Source organism: Giraffa tippelskirchi, chromosome 8 (assembly GCF_054371585.1).
Source record: "Giraffa tippelskirchi isolate mGirTip1 chromosome 8, T2T-mGirTip1v1.2.pri, whole genome shotgun sequence".
NCBI classification, from domain to species: domain Eukaryota; kingdom Metazoa; phylum Chordata; class Mammalia; order Artiodactyla; family Giraffidae; genus Giraffa; species Giraffa tippelskirchi.
This window is the reverse complement of record NC_137282.1, coordinates 39812116-39828934: the sequence shown is the minus strand read 5'-3', so window position 1 is coordinate 39828934 and position 16819 is coordinate 39812116. Positions and strand designations below refer to the sequence as shown.

Genomic DNA, 16819 nt, shown 5'->3' with positions numbered 1-16819 from the left:
AGTACTTCTAACTTTGTTGTCTGTGAGGTGATGGTACTTATTTCTAAATTGGAAAACAATTTTAAAAAAGTAAGTTTAGAGTGAAGGTGCGTACTTCCTTAAATTTTGTGTCTTAGGCACCTCACTTTCTATACTTTAACTGTTAGCAACACTGATAATAAATTGGCCCCTACAATCTTGTTTATTTTTCGCATGTGTGGAGTTGCCATCAGCATCACAAAGATGGTTAGTGAGCTGAGTTCTTTCCATGAGATGTGAAATTTATAGCTAGTTGAATTTTGAAATTAATATCTTACTTATTAAAATTAAAAATTCAAAAATCCACTATCAAGGATGTTAGATAGAGAATCCAGATTCTCACCTTCCTTAAATAGGATTCATGACAGCTATCAGATACTAAAGAGAGTGTAAAACTCTTGCTTCTTGGAAAAATGTTCAAAATAATGTTGAAAAGTCAGTTCAGTTGATCTTGTATCTCTCTACCAGAGCATGAATATGAAAAGAAATCTGACTTTGGAGAGGGAAAAGATTAAGACAGTTTATCGAAAATTGCTTTTGCAATGCTGAGTCCAAAGCTTCTCCAATCCTCGAGCAAATGTTCAGGACAAAAATCTCTTTCTTCTCAAATCTAGTGGGTTGGATTTCCATGGCAATTTCTTTTCACACTTGGAATTTGCTCTCTGAGTGGGGAGACATAAATCACCAGTAAGACTTAAGTTCAGTCAGTTCAGCTGCTCAGTCATGTCTGACTCTTTGTGACCCCATGAACTGCAGCATGCCAGGCTTCCCTGTCCATCACCAACTCCCAAACTTGCAACAGAGGAAACTAAAGCTAAATGATAGACACGCTCTATTGGAATTGATCTCTTTAAGTTTCTGTAGACAAAAGATATATCAGTGTTTCTATTGATGAAATGTTGGCCAGTGAGAACAGAGCCAGAATAAGACCCTCAGAGGGGTCAAATGTCCTTCAACAAGAAGCTGAAGGTGACTGCTGAATTCCTTGATCTTGGGGAAGACATCGCAAGTGACAGATCCTCTTCTCAGTTTCAGTTCTACTAGTCTCCACAGAACACTCCCATAAACTATTTCTGCAGAATATTTCATCTAGAACCCCTACTCCAAGAACTTTCTGGCCAAGTCAGAACTTTAAATTCACTGCCTGACCAATTGTTTAACAATCTGCTGCTGCTGCTGCTAAGTCGCTTCAGTCGTGTCCAACTCTGTGAGACCCCATAGACGGCAGCCCACCAGGGTCCGCCATCCCTGGGATTCTCCAGGCAAGAACACTGGAGTGGGTTGCCATTTCCTTCTCCAATGCACGAAAGTGAAAAGTGAAAGTGAAGTCGCGCAGTCGTGTCCGACTGTTCGCGACCCCATGGACTGCAGCCTACCAGGCTCCTCCGTCCATGGGATTTTCCAGGCAAGAGTACTGGAGTGGGTTGCCGTTGCAGCACCCTTCAAATTATCTCCTCTCTCTTTTATATTAAAATTCTGTAAATTCCAGGGTCCATCATTATAATCACTTCTTATGAGGTATGCAAACTCCCTTGTTCCTCTCTCAATTCTTGTGTTCACTTTGCAGAACATAATTATGTACAAACCAACTGTACCGAGTTGTTATCAAAATGATATGTAAATCAACTGTGCCTCAACAAAAATTAATTAAAAAGATATATTCAAGACCTAACAACCAGTACCTCTGAATGTGAACTGACTTGGAAATAGGGTCTTTGAAGATGTAAATAATTAAGATGAGGTCATACTGGATTAGAGAAAACCTTAATCCAATGACAAGTATTTCTGCAAGAGAAAACAGACACACACACAGACAGAGTACCAGGTGATGATGGAGGCAGAGGAGTTGTACCACCTTGAGCCTAGGATTGAGCTCCAACCACCAGAGGTCAAGAGAGAGTCATGAAAAACATTATCCCTCTGAGTCCAAAAGAAGGAAATAGCCTTTGATACCTTAACTCTGTATTTTTAAAGTCCAGAACTGAGATAAAACAAATATCTGTGGTTTCAACCATCCAGTTTGGAGCAATTTATTATGGCAGCCAAAGGAACTTAATACATCAGCTACTAACATCTCCATGTGTAGATATACAGCTGACTATGACTAACAAGCAGCAGTGAGAACTGGACATGGAACAACAGACTGGTTCCACGTAGGAAAAGGAGTACGTCAAGGCTGTATATTGTCACCCTGCTTATTTAACTTATATGAAGAGTACATCATGAGAGACACTGGGATGGATGAAGCACAAGCTGGAATCAAGATTGCTGGGAGAAATATCAATAACCTCAGATATGCAGATGACACCACCCTTATGGCAGAAAGTGAAGAAGAACTAAAGAGCCTCTTGATGAAGGTGAAAGAGGAGAGTGAAAAAGTTGGCTTAAAGCTCAACGTTCAGAAAACTAAGATCATGGCATCCAGTCCCATCACTTCATGGCAAATAGATGGGGAAACAGTGGATGACTTTATTTTTTGGTCTCCAAAATCACTGCAGATGGTGATTGCAGCCATGAATTAAAAGACACTTATTCTTTTGAAGGGAAGTTATGACCAACCTAGACAGCATATTAAAAAGCAGAGACATCACTTTGTCAACAAAGGTCCATCTAGTCAAGGCTGTGGTTTTTCCATTGGTCATGTATGGATGTGAGAGTTGGACTATAAAGAAAGCTGAGTGCCAAAGAATTGATGCTTTTGAACTGTGGTGTTGGAGAAGACTCTTAAGAGTCCCTTGGACTGCAAGGAGATCCAACCAGTCCATCCTAAAGCAGATCATTCCTGGGTGTTCATTGAAAGGACTGATGTTGAAGCTGAAACTCCAATACTTTGGCCACCTCATGTGAAGAGTTGACTCATTGGAAAAGAGACTGATGCTGGGAAAGATGGAGGGCAGGAGGAGAAGGGAATGGCAGAGGATGAGATGGTTGGATGGCATCACCGACTCGATGGACATAAGTTTGGGAGGACATAAGTTTGTTCAGGACAAAAATCTCTTTCTTCTCAAATCTAGTGGATTGGATTTCCATGGCAATTTCTTTTCACACTTGGAATTTGCTCTCTGAGTGGGGAGACATAAATCACCAGTAAGACTTAAGTTCAGTCAGTTCAGCTGCTCAGTCATGTCTGACTCTTTGTGACCCCATGAACTGCAGCATGCCAGGCTTCCCTGTCCATCACCAACTCCCAAACTTACAACAGAGGAAACTAAAGCTAAATGATAGACTCTGGGAGCTAGTGATGGATAGGGAGACCTGGCGTGCTGCAGTTCATGGGGTCGCAAAGAGTCGGACACGACTGATCAACTGAACTGAACTGTATGGCAACAAAAATGAAGGGAAAAATAAATAAGCAGAGGAATAGAACCAGTATTACTATATCTATTTCAAGTTTAAGAAGACAAAACTCAAGAAGGCTTTTACAGTTTCCCATAGCCATAATATATATTTTCTGATCCATTCAGCCTCTGACTTTCCTAGACAACTCTTGTTGCTTCTCACATTTCAAAAATCCCTCCTTAGTAAAAATTATGTGAGGGCTTCCCTGGTGGCTCAGATAGATAGTAAAGATTCTACCCGCAAAGTGGGAGACCCTGGTTCTATCCCTGGATTGGAATACAGTAGTTCACGAGTGCTTCCCAGGTGGCGCTAGTGGTTAAAAACCTGCCTGACAGCACACAGGAGACATAAGAGATGCAGATTTGATCCCTGGGGTAGGGAAGCTCTCCTGGTGGAAGGCATAGCATTCCACTCCTGTATTCTTGCCTGGAGAATTCCATGGGCAGAGGAGCCTGATGGGCTATGGTCTATCTATAGGGTCGCAAGAGTCAAATGTGGCTGAAGCAACTTAGCAGCAGCAGCAGCAGCAGTTCATCAGTTTCCTTTGCTAACTAGAAGATACCAGATTAGATTTTGCAACATCCTTTGATGTTAGTATAGCCATGTGACTGAATTCTTTTAAGTGGAGTAAGAACAGATTTGGAGTATGAATGCCACTTCAAGGTTTGGTCCATGTATATCTGGGTAGTTCTCTGCTCCTAATTCTACTCTAAATTATTTCCCTATACTTCTTTTCATGTAGGAATTTAGCTCTTATTGATATTTAAATTTGATTCTAAATATTTATCCCTAGTCTTTCTGGCTCTAAAGTCACAGTATTTAAGTTATGCTGGAACTACTTCTGCCTTTATTGTTGTTCTGTCACTACGTCGTGTCTGACTCTTTGCTAGCCCATGGACTGCAACACGCCAGGCCTCCTTGTTCTTCGCTATCTCCCACAGTTTGCTCAAATTCATGTCTATTGAGTCAGTGATGCTATCTAACCAACTCACCCTCTGACACCCTCTTTTTGCCTTCAGTCTTTCCCAGCATCAAGGTTTTTTTCCAGTGAGTTGGCTCTTTGCATCAGGTGCCCAAAGTATTGGAGCTTCAGCTTCAGCATCAGTCCTTCCAATGAATAGTCAGGATTGATTCCCTTTAGGATTGACTGGTTTGATTTCCTTGTTGTCCAAGGGACTCTCAAGAGTCTTCTCTAGCTCCACAATTCAAAAGCATAATTCTTCACACCTCAGCCTTTGGTCCAACCCTCACATCTGTACATAACTGCTGGAAAAACCATAACTTTTACTATATGGACCTTTGTTGGCAAAGTAATGTCTCTGATTTTTAATATGCTGTCTCATAGCCTTCCTTCCAAGAAGGAAGAGCCTTTTAATTTCATGGCAGCAGTCATCTGTTTCAACAAAAATATAACCTGCTACTTTCCCCAGATCACAGTGCCATTTTGATCCACTCCACCAACTGTTTGGTGGTCCTTATTGAGACACTCCAAGTAAAGTGTTCCATCCATCACATCCCTTTTGCTTCTTTGTTTTCTCTTAACCACTGATTTTCATACTTGATTTACAGAAATTATAGAGACTTATTCAGAATAACAGAAAACAAAACCATAAATAAAGATTGTGAAGAGACTTAGGAAACAAAATTTAAACAGCGGTGATATTCATCACTAAACCCATTAAGCCTATGCTATTCAAGAAATAGGTCATATTTAGGGAAATTTCTCTACTCTTAGGTGCTACCCTATATGAGATTCTTGGAAACACACCTTTATATCTCTGTCTCTTCTTAAGCACTTCCGTATATATCTTTGTACTTACCAGCTACTTTTGTTTTCTTATTGAAGTTAGTTCATTTACAATACTATGTTAGTTTCAGGTACAGGACATGGTGATTAAGTTCTTTTTCCTTTCAGATTACATTCTGTTATAGATTATTAGATATTGGATATATTGGATATAATTCCATGCACTGTGCAGTACATCCTTGTTGCCGATCTGTTTTATGTATAGTAGTTTATATATATTAATACTGTACTCTTAATTTGTCCCTTTATCTCCCTCTCCCCTTTGGTAACCATAATTTTGATTTTTATGTCTGTGAGTCTGTTTCTGTTTTGTATATAGATTTGTTTGTATTTGTTTCTTAGATTCTGCATATGAATCATATCATATAGTATTTGATTTTCTCTTCACCAAGTATAATATTGTCTAGGTCTATTCACGCGGCTACAAATGGCAATATTTCATTCTTTTTTATGGCTGAGTGATGTTCCATCGTGTGTTGGTATGTGTGTGTCTGTGTCTGTCACATCATCATTTTAAGCCAGTTGTCTGTTGATGTGCACTTGGGTGGTTTCCACTTGGCTATTGTTAATTTTGCATTTAGGTGCATGTATCTTTTTGAATTAATTTTTTTCTTGGTATATGTCCAAGAGTGAGATTACTGTATCATATGGTAGTTCTATTTTTAGTTCTTTAAGGAAACTCTATATTATTCAGAGTGGCTGCAACAATTGATATTCCCACCAACAGTGTTGGAGGGTTCCCTTTTCTCTACACCCTTAACAACATTTTTTATTTATGAACTTTATGATCATGGTCATCAGGACTGGTGTGAAATGATACCCCATTGTTATTTTGATTTGCATTTTGCTAAAAATTAGCAACATTGAGTATCTTTTCATGTTCATGTTAGCCATCTGTATGTCTTCTTTAGGAAAATGGCCTTTAGGTCTTCTGTGCATTTTTTCATCTTTTTTTTTTTTTTTTAATACTGTGTTCTATGAACTGTTTGTTTGCGTATGCTGCTGCTGCTAAGTTGCTTCAGTCATGTCCAACTCTTTGCTAATCCATGGACTGTAGCCCGCCAGGCTCCTCTGTCCATGGGGTTCTCCAGGCAAGACTACTGGAGTGGGTTGCCAGTTCCTACACCAGAGGATCTTCCCAGTCCAGAGACTGAACCCTAGTCTCTATGTCTCCTGCATTGATAGGCAGGTTCTTTACTGGTGGCGCCAACTGGGGAGCCCTTTGTCTATGGATTTGCCTATTCTGGACATTTCGTTTAAATGGCCTTGTTATTATTTTTAAACCTTTTCTCACCACTGGATTTTATTCAAAGATTATTTTAATAGAATCCAAAGAAAGTCACAGCACTAAATCAAATTGGCACCATTTTATCATTCTACATAGAAGGAAAAATATGCTCTTTTATATACAAGGAGAAATAAGTAAATGTAATTACTATAAAAATAAAATAGCAAGCAGTAAAATGTAATAGGAAAAGAAAAGGAAAAATTTGATTGTACTTACTAAACCTTATTTAGAGCTCCCTAAAGAACAGCTGTTGTTTCTTTTTTGTGATAATCCTTCCTTGCTCACTTATGTTGCTGCTCATGTAACCCCTCTGTCCCAGCACTTAAATTCACAACTAAAGATTCCATGCCAATCCCTTTACTTAACACAGTAGGAAGGCATTAATTTATACATTTCAATAATACACAGTACTTAATTCCACTATTCCCCCATTTAAGCTGATTTTCTTAATATTCCGTAAGCCAGTGGTAATTTGATTTCATGTTTTTATTTCAATTATATACATTAGCACCACTGAAATTAATCTCAATACAGCATTTAAAAATAATTAGAAGCAGATCGGGAGTAACTTAAATTAAAATACATACCAAAATTATATAGCTTCCTAAGAAAGAATACTGTTTAGAAGTAATTACATTTAGGAATAAAAAAGACTAATTTGTATCCTTTCTAAATTTTGGGCTATAGGTTACCATGCTACATACAAGAAGATCCCCTGGAGGAGGGCACGGCCACCCACTCCAGTATTCTTGCCTGGAGAATCCTATGGACAGAGGAGCCTGGCTACAGTCCATAGCATTGCAGATCAGACACTATAGGAGCGACTTAGCATGCACACATGTATATTGATATATATATATATATTTATTTATTTATTTATTTATTTATTTATATAAATATCAGTTCAGTTCAGTTCGGTCGCTCAGTCATGTCTGACTCTTTGCGACCCCATGAATCGCAGCACACCAGGCCTCCATGTCCATCACCAACTCCCGGAGTTTACCCAAACTCATGTTCATCAAGTTGGTGATGCCATCCAGCCATTTCATCGTCTGTCGTCCCCTTCTACTCCCGCCCTCAATCCCTCCCAGCATCAGGGTCTTTTCAAATGAGTCAACTCTTCTCATCGGGTGGCCAAAGTAATGTCTCTGCTTTTTAATATGCTATCTAGGTTGGTCATAAATTTCCTTCCAAGGAGTGTCTTCTAATTTCATGGCTGCAATCACCATCTGCAGTGATTCTGGAGCACAGAAAAATAAACTCTGACACTGTTTCCACTGTTTCCCCATCCATTTCCCATGAAGTGATGGGACTGGATGCCATGATCTTAGTTTTCTGAATATTGAGCTTTAAGCCAACCTTTTCACTCTCTTGTTTCACTTTCATCAAGAGGCTTTTTAGTTCCTCTTCACTTTCTGCCATAAGGGTGGTATCATCTGCATATCTGAGGTTATTGATATTTCTGCCAGCAATCTTGATTTCAGGTTGTGCTTCTTCCAGCCCAGCGTTTCTCATGATGTACTCTGCATATAAGTTAAATGAGCAGGGTGATAATATACAGCCTTGACGTACTCGTTTCCCTATTTGTAACCAGTCTGTTGTTCCATGTCCATTTCTAACTGTTGCTTCCTGACCTGCATACAGGTTTCTCAAGAGGCAGGTCAGGTGGTCTGGTATTCCCATCTCTTTCAGAATTTTCCACAGTTTATTGTGATCCACATAGTCAAAGGCTTTGGCATAGTCAATAAAGCAGAAATAGATGTTTTTCTGGAACTCTCTTGCTTTTTCGATGTTCCAGCAGATGTTGGCAATTTGATCTCTGGTTCCTCTGCCTTTTCTAAAACTAGCTTAACATCTGGAAGTTCATAGTCCACGTATTGCTGAAGCCTGGCTTGGAGAATTTTGAGCATTAGTTTACTAGCGTGTGAGATGAGTCCAATTGTGCGGTAGTTTGGCGTTCTTTGGCACAGGAGCACCAGGCTGCGACAGCGCCGGAGCGGCCAGGAGGAGCTACCCCACGTCCAATGTAAGGAGCAGCGGCTGCGCTTTGCTGGAGCAGCCATGAAGAGATACCCCACGTCCAAGCTAAGAGAAACCCAAATGAGACAGTAGGCATTGTGAGAGAGCATTAGAGGGTAGACACACTGAAACCATAATCACAGAAAACTTGCCAATCTGGTCACACGGACCACAGCCTTGTCTAACTCAGTGAAACTAAGCTATGCTGTGTGGGGCCACCCAAGACGGACGTTCATGGTGGAGAGGTCTGACAGAATGTGGTCCACTGGAGAAGGGCATGGCAAACCACTTCAGTATTCTTGCCTTGAGAACCCCATGAATAGTATATAGATATATATCCCTTTAATTCCTTTATTTTAACTTTGAATTTAATTTTGATGACTTCTTTTGCTTATCTTTAATACTTTTGGAGAATATAGATTTTATATCCTGAAACTATGCACATAGCTATGGACCAGCTACTCTAATAATTAAAGGCTTTGTGCTGTAGTAAAAGTAAATTGACCAGGTCAAGTTAATTGACTTCTAATCCTCATTCTGGTACAACTGGCTGAATGTGTCACTTGATATCTCCCAAACTGTTTCATTTCCAAAATGTTAGTTCTGTATCACTTCAGCATTTTTTAAGGACTAATCCATTTTATCCCTCATGTGGTATATAACAGAAGACATTCGAAAACATTAGATGTTCTTGTTCTTCTTTGACTTTTATTTTTGTTTGTTTGTTAACCAACTATAATATGTTGCAAAGTATACTTCCTTAGAACAATTTCTCATCATATACCATAAATGAGAACTTTACTTTTTTAGTGGAATTTCAGGGTTAGTAAACTGCTTTTGATATTTTTCACATCCAGAAGATACTGAAAGTTCCCTTTGATTGCTATAAAAAAATGACTAAAAGTGGAAAGTGTTTGACTATTTTATATTTGTAGGCTAAGTACATAGTTTGTTGCTTAAGCCAGGGCTCTTTTGAGAGGGAGATGAGGTTAATAAAACATATACCAAATAAACAGTAGTTAAATGGGAGTGTCCTGGTAAATGTGAAGCATATGCTCATCCTATTTGCAAATAGGTATGTAGGCAAAAATCAAAATAATATTACAGGAGAAAGTAGAACTTTAAAGATCACCCAACAGATGTATCAATGAGCACATAATTTGAATATTTTTTCTTAGTTGCTCAGGGAACTTTGATCTCATTGGACATAGTGTTTATTTTTTGTTGTCACATTTAAACTGTTTCCAAAAGTCACTTGCAACTGACTGTCAATGTAAGTGACTCGCCTAACATAAAGATAGTCTCTATCTGCAATGTTTCAAACTAACCACTCATACAAATATATTTACAATTTCCTTTACTCAACATATATATATATGCATAATATATATTATTTTAATTGAATTATCTTCAAAATATTACATTATATTTAGGTGTGTTCAGATAAATTATTTTTAATTTTTATATTATAGAAATCATATACGACAATGATACTGTCACATAGAAACTTAGAAAGAAAGGGAGAGATGTTTACTTGTTTGTAGATAAATGAATCAATTCAGATCATCACTCTTGGGAATTAATCCTGCATCTTCAGTCTTAGTGACATGTTGTCAGCATGTTGCCGAGGAAGTGACACTCACATAATATGAATGACAAGAACCATTAATGCATTTCAAAATGTAGAATTAAGTGGTAAGACATAATCCATTGTCTCTCATTGCTACATGGGCTAGTCATTAAAAGATAGAAAGAGGCTAATTAAGAAGACTAGGGTTAATAATAATTCCAATGTTCTTGGAGGAATTGTGCAACTTAAACTTATAAATAAATACAAAGTAGTTTCAATTCTACTTCAACACATTAATTTGGATTGGAAGGGCTAAATTACAATCCTCAGTTTTTATGTGAGCATCTTTATAAATTTTGCTCATTATCATATTTAAGCTTATATGCTAATATACTCATTTGATATATAAGAAAGAAAGCTGAACCGTAATATGGGAGATTATGAGGATGCTTAAAAGAAAATAATAAAAATAAATATAATTTATATGTTAATGAGATTTAAATGTGCTCCAAAATTTAGTAGTAAAGACTTGGTGGGCTTCTTGATCAGAATATATATATGCAGTGTTTTTCCTAGCTCAGGGTATCATATTTTTTAGTAATTTCATGTTCTTATATTTGTTGCCTCAAGTAATTTTCTTCATTTTACAGTGTATTCGGACACGCTATGGACAATCAAATAAAGAAAATATAGCCTTGCTGTATTGTGTGTTAGATGATGGGAGGGTATAAATAACCAAGAAATCTTTTCCATCAATTTGTTTCTTTAATCCTGTAGTCACAAGAGTCATATTATATGTACTGTATTTCTAAACTTTCACCAGCAGTGATTGCCTGGTGCTCTCTGGTAATGGGTTTAACTACTTCTCAAGCCTAAAATTATTTTATTATCACTTAATGTTTATTGTTGTAGTGTCTTGTATGTGTCATTAGCTAGAGATGAGAAGAAACATTGTTCCTGTTGGTAAAGAACTCAAAATTTCATAGGAAATCATACATGCAATCAAGTCAGAAAACACTGTGATGTTCACCATAATAAGGGTATCCTAAAGAGGACAAAAAATAACTTTGCCTTAACAAATTATATTGTTCAGTGCATATAAGCCTCTATCTGGAAAAAAAGATATTTAAACCATGTAAAATAAATCAAGAACCATGATCCAAAAACTAATAATATCAGCTACATATTATTGAGGGGAATACAAATAAATCTACCTACAGGGCAAAAATTATGATCACATAATGCACAGGAGAGAATATCTGAAATCCCAGTGAACATGTGAATAAATGAACTTCACTAGTAATCAGGGACGGAGAAGGCAATGGCAACCCACTCCAGTACTCTTGCCTGGAAAATCCCATGGACTGAGAAGCCTGGTAGGCTGCAGTCCATGGGGTCTCGAAGAGTTGGACATGACTGAGCGACTTCACTTTCACTTTTCACTTCATGCATTGGAGAAGGAAATGGCAACCCACTCCAGTGTTCTTGCCTGGAGAATCCCAGGGACGAGGGAGCCTGGTGGGCTGCCATCTATGGGGTCGCACAGAGTTGGACATGACTGAAGCGACTTAACAGCAGCAGCAGCAGTAATCAGGGAACTGCAAATTAAAACAGGAAGAAGTATAATTTCTCACTTAACTGATTAGCAAAAACAATCAGCCACCCACCAACAGCAAAAAAGTTGACAACAGAAATATTGCTCTAATAATACTGACTGTAATAGTAACAAGAAGCAAAGTGACTTTCTATACATTCCTTACAAGTTTGAAAATTACTAATTCAAGGAGCAATTTAGCAATGCAACATTAAGTGGAAGAATTACATTGCCTACTCATTTAGGCTTCCCTGGTGGCTCAAACGATAAAGAATCTGCCTGCCATGCAGGAGACCTGGGTTTGATCCCTGGATCGGGAAGTTCCTCTGGAGATAGGAATGGCAACCCACTCCAGTATTCTTGCCTGGAGAATCCCATGGAGAGAGGAGCCTTGTGGACTACAGTCCACGGGGTGGCAAAGAGTCAGATACGACTGAGAGACTAACACTTTCACTTACAAAAAGACGAGTACAAGATACATTTGTAATAGTCATAAATTGCAAACAGCATTAATGTCCATTAACAACGGAAGCTATATATACACAGCTGTATGCTTGTGTATTTGGAATGGGATAGTATTCCACAGTCAAGCTAAAAGAAATCTATGAAGTATTTAGAGAAATGAATAGCATAAATATAGAAACATCTTTGCATCTATCTGATTCCATTTATATTTATATAAAGTATTAATATATGAAAAATACTAATAATCTGATCGGTATATACATATGACAAACTCTAAAGACATTCATGGACATAATCTCTGTTTTATATTCCTAGGGATGCTGCAGCAAAGTATCACAAACTGAGAAGCTTAAAATAATGAAAATTTATTCTCTTGTAAAACTGATAACCAGAACTCCAAACTCAAATTGTTAGCAGGCTATGCTCCTTCTGAAAACTCTAGGGAGGAACACTTCCTGTCTTCTATCTTCTGGTCATTGAAGGCAGTCCTTGACATTTATTGGAACTGCATCACACCAGTTTCTGCCTTGACCATCACGTGGTCTGTGTGTGTCTGTGTCTGCATGTTTGTATGTGTTTTTTGCTTTAAAAGGAACCAGTCATTACATTTACAGTCCCCCCTAATCTCCTGTTAACTTGATTCAAACATCTCAAAGACCTTATTTCCCAAAAAGGTCTCATTCATGGGAAAAGGAGGCTTCTGTATCTATTTGGGGGGACACAATTGAATCTACAATAACATGTATAAACTCCAAATTTAGAAAAGAGAGGAAGTTAGGATTTGAGAGTGACCAAGGTATTTCTAATGTTTATCATTAACTGTATGGTTATCCATTAACTGAATATACATTCATTTTATTTAGGGTGATCAAATAATTTATTGTCCAAACTAGGCCACTTCAAGGAGTGAAATGGATATAGTTAACCATTACTCATAAATCACAGTCCTAAATCAGAATCATCCCTGGCAACCCAAAATGTATGAGCTTCTTGGCTTTTTTTTTTTTTCTTTTATGTTCGTAATGTTTCAGAGTATTAATGTGGAGATAATTTTATTCAGATTAATTCATAACAGTGGTTCATGGGTTTTTCCAAAATGAGGAAAAATTTGGATAATGTACTTTGAGACACACAGTCATACATCATTTGTTTCAAACCTTCATTTGTTGTTAACTTCATAGTAAATCAAGTAGTAACAAATACCTGAAAAAATTATCCTCATATAAAGTTTCAGAGCCAAAGTCTATTAAGTATATCAATCTTCAGGGCTAACCAAACATTATAATGCATTGGGTATCTTTCAATTCTCTTGTCACTAACTCTTTTTTGTTGTTGTTGTTGTTAAAAACAACATTTAGGAAAAGAAATAAATTTAGAACCTTGCTCAGACTTACAGCAGAAATGTCTATAATAATTGACTGTTATCTCTTTAACTAGCACTTTGATAGATAATAGCTTATCTTTAAGACCACTTACATAGGGAGGATACATAAAAATAGGCTAGTAAATTTCCTTCTTTAAAGATCTAAGCTAGTATTCCATTTTGTATTCATATTTAACCTTCCACTATCAGTGGAAACTGATTATTAAACAGTTAAAACTGATTATCTGGAATAAAAGCAAGCATCAGTTTCTCCATAAGTCTGTCTTAACAATTACAGGCTAAAGTTTCACTGCCTCATTTAGACTCCCAAAGCGTGCTGTGCTGTATACTTAATGAATTTTGTTTAATGCATAGTTCTTTATGTAATACTCTATACCCATGTAAGTTCTTGAGATGATTTAGTTTAGTGTAATAATGTATTCATCCTTGTATTCTCAGGAACAATAGATAAAGTATTTTGCATAAGGAAGGTCAATAAATGTCAGATGCATATTATGGAGTGAATACAGGTGAAAGACCACACACAGCACAAAAAAAGTGGGAGTCTTGTGCTTCATTTTGCGTATCTAGAGTAAGGCCATAATATATTCTTTCCATAAGTATAAGGAATAAGAACTTGTGCATTACTTAGAAGTTTAGTATTGTTTTAAAATGTAATATTGATGATTCTGAACCACAGATATATAACCATTTGAGTTATTATTCTGTCTCCTTAAACATTCCTTTCATTGACTCTTCTATTAAATGAAACCTCCCATCACAGGTCAAACATTCTCACAAACTCCAAAACTTCTCTGTGGTTTGGTAATGAATTTGTTAAAGATAATGGAAATTCAAGTCTTATATTTATCCAGATAGTTTCATCTCAGCAACATTTTATTCAACCTATTCTAGTAGCATTGTCTACATGTTTTGATATACCTTGTAACCCCTTAGAAATATCTTACTGAGTAAGCAGACAAGGCAATTCTAGATGCTTCTAATTAACTAGAAGTAGATCTTTGATGAGTGTGTATTGGGGAGTCCAGACAGGAGGGAAGTTGGCAGGAAGGAGAAAAAGGATATGGGAATTCAAATGATGCATAAACTCAAAATAGCATCTAGTCAAAGGTTATACACTGATTAGACTTACTAAGGCCAAATGAAACACTGAGAAAATTGAAAGCAAGACCATAAAACCCGTAGAGAAGGTGGTCAAAGCATGGCACCTTTATATTCAATTGTTACCTTTACCAACTATGGAGAAAATCCTATATGCTTAACTTCACTGGATCATTTGTGAAGGTCTTCTGTGATGCTGGAACCTGGGCACACTTAGACTAATATTTATTTATCCTTGATGGATAAATAAGAGATTTTTCACACATGATCTGATACCATTGGGAAAGTCTTTCTCTCTCATCTGAGGAACCTGTGAAGGTAATTTATAATTGGTCATATTTTAAATTGAAGGAATGTTTTTTTAAAGACTATTTCTCTCTGAAAATGTGATATACCTAGTTTGAGAAGGCTATAGCCTATAGATGGCTATAGCCATCTATTTATCGTACTCATTCACCTTCAAGTACATGTGCACATGCCTTTTAAGATTTGCAGAGTGATCATTTGAATATTACTCTCTGTTGGGAATAAGTAGAAAGGAAAACTGTCTCATTTTCTTCTCCCCTGCTTTCTGATTGCTCATTAGTAGTTTAACACTTTATGTATTCACACTTGTATCTGTAAAGAGGTAAGCGTCCCTATTCTCATCTGAGAGCAATTACATAGATTTTGTCTGATTTTGCTAAGTGCATTTTTCCGCTAAAACCTTTTTCTATATTTAGAACATCAAAGGGGAAGCTGTTTATATGTCTAACTGAGCAATAAGTGTAGAAGTGCATTATTCTAATTATGTTGACAAGTGAATTTGTAATCAGTGACCATAATGAAATATTCTTCTTGCTGGTTTAATGAAGGAAAAGGCCATGTTGAAGAAGGTCATACAACAAGGAAGTGAGGGTGGCTGCAAGGACCTCTGAGCAGTCTCTGGGACCTGAAGGTGGCCTCCAGTCAGCAGCCAGTAAAATCCAAGGCTCTGTGTCATTCAGCCACAGGTAAATGGATTGTGCCAGAAAATTGAATATGCTTGGAGGCAAACTCTTCCCTAGTCAAGCCTGTAGTTGAGAACATAGCTCAGCTGCCTTGTGAGATCCTTAGCTAAGTGCCTACAAAAGTTGTGCCGGGAGTCCTGAACCACCATGAAACAGAAAACTTGTGTTCTAAGCCACCAAGTTTGTGTTGTGGTGATTGTGAAGCAACAGGAAATCAGTACACTTGTATACATAATAATTATGTGTGTGTGTGTGTGTGTGTGTGTGTGTGTGTGTCCATACTGAAGTGTAACATATGGTTGCTGCTGTTGCTAAGTTGCTTCAGTCGTGTCTGACTCTGTGCGACCCCATAGACAGCAGCCCACGAAACTCCCCAGTCCTTGGGATTCTCCAGGCAAGAACACTGTGTACACAGGTAATTGTGTACACAGGTAATTGTTTTCATATCTTTCTTGATAATCAGTGCCACAAATGGGTTTAATAAAAAAAGTTGATTTGTTTCAGTCATCATAAACACACATGCTTGACCAGTCCACAAAAACATCAGGTCTATAACACCCTAAGTCCAAATAGATCTTATAAAGCTGCTTGGCAGGAGAAGGAAAATGGTAGAATGGGAAAAGTCACATGTGTAGGGCAAACTTAGGAGCAAGTATCAAAAATATGGGCTTCCCAGGTGATGCAGTGGTAAAGAATCCACCTGCTAATGCCAGGGATGTCGGTTTGATCCCTGGGTCTGGAAGATTCCCTGGAGTAGGAAATGGAAATGCACTCCAATATTCTTACCTGGAAAATTCCATGGGCAGAGGAGCCTGGTGGGCTACAGTCCTTTGGGTCGCAAAAGAGTCAGACACGACTAAACACACATGCATATGCATCAGGAATACACCAAGTGGAAGATTCAAAAGCTGCTTGGAAACTGCACTGCATTATCTGCCACTCAGCCCAGATCAAACATATAATCGGAAAGTTTATTTGCCCAGTGTTCTGGAACTTCAAACGTCATGGAAAAGAATCCATTTTCTAACAATCTATTAATAAATATATCCATGTGGGTAAGAATAAATTTGTATTTTAATAACTTACCAAAAACTATTTTGAACTCCCAGTAATGAAAATTAACCTATATAAAAATGTAAATTTTAAAGTAGGAGATTATTAATTTGAGTATGATATATTGAGATATCCAAAGATATATTTACAGTCTACTAGTAAAGTCTACTTTACTACTTTACTACTACTTTA

General features: G+C 37.5%; 1 long non-coding RNA gene across 3 annotated transcripts in view; it reads left to right on the top strand.

The window, feature by feature from the left end:
* LOC145518618 (uncharacterized) overlaps positions 1-16819 on the top strand; it is a 356357-nt gene that overhangs the window by 207269 nt on the left and 132269 nt on the right. For all 3 annotated transcript variants that reach the window (XR_014063035.1, XR_014063036.1, XR_014063037.1), the window contains one exon: positions 15440-15577. This is a non-coding gene — a long non-coding RNA (uncharacterized LOC145518618). The remainder of the gene's footprint in view (positions 1-15439; positions 15578-16819) is intronic.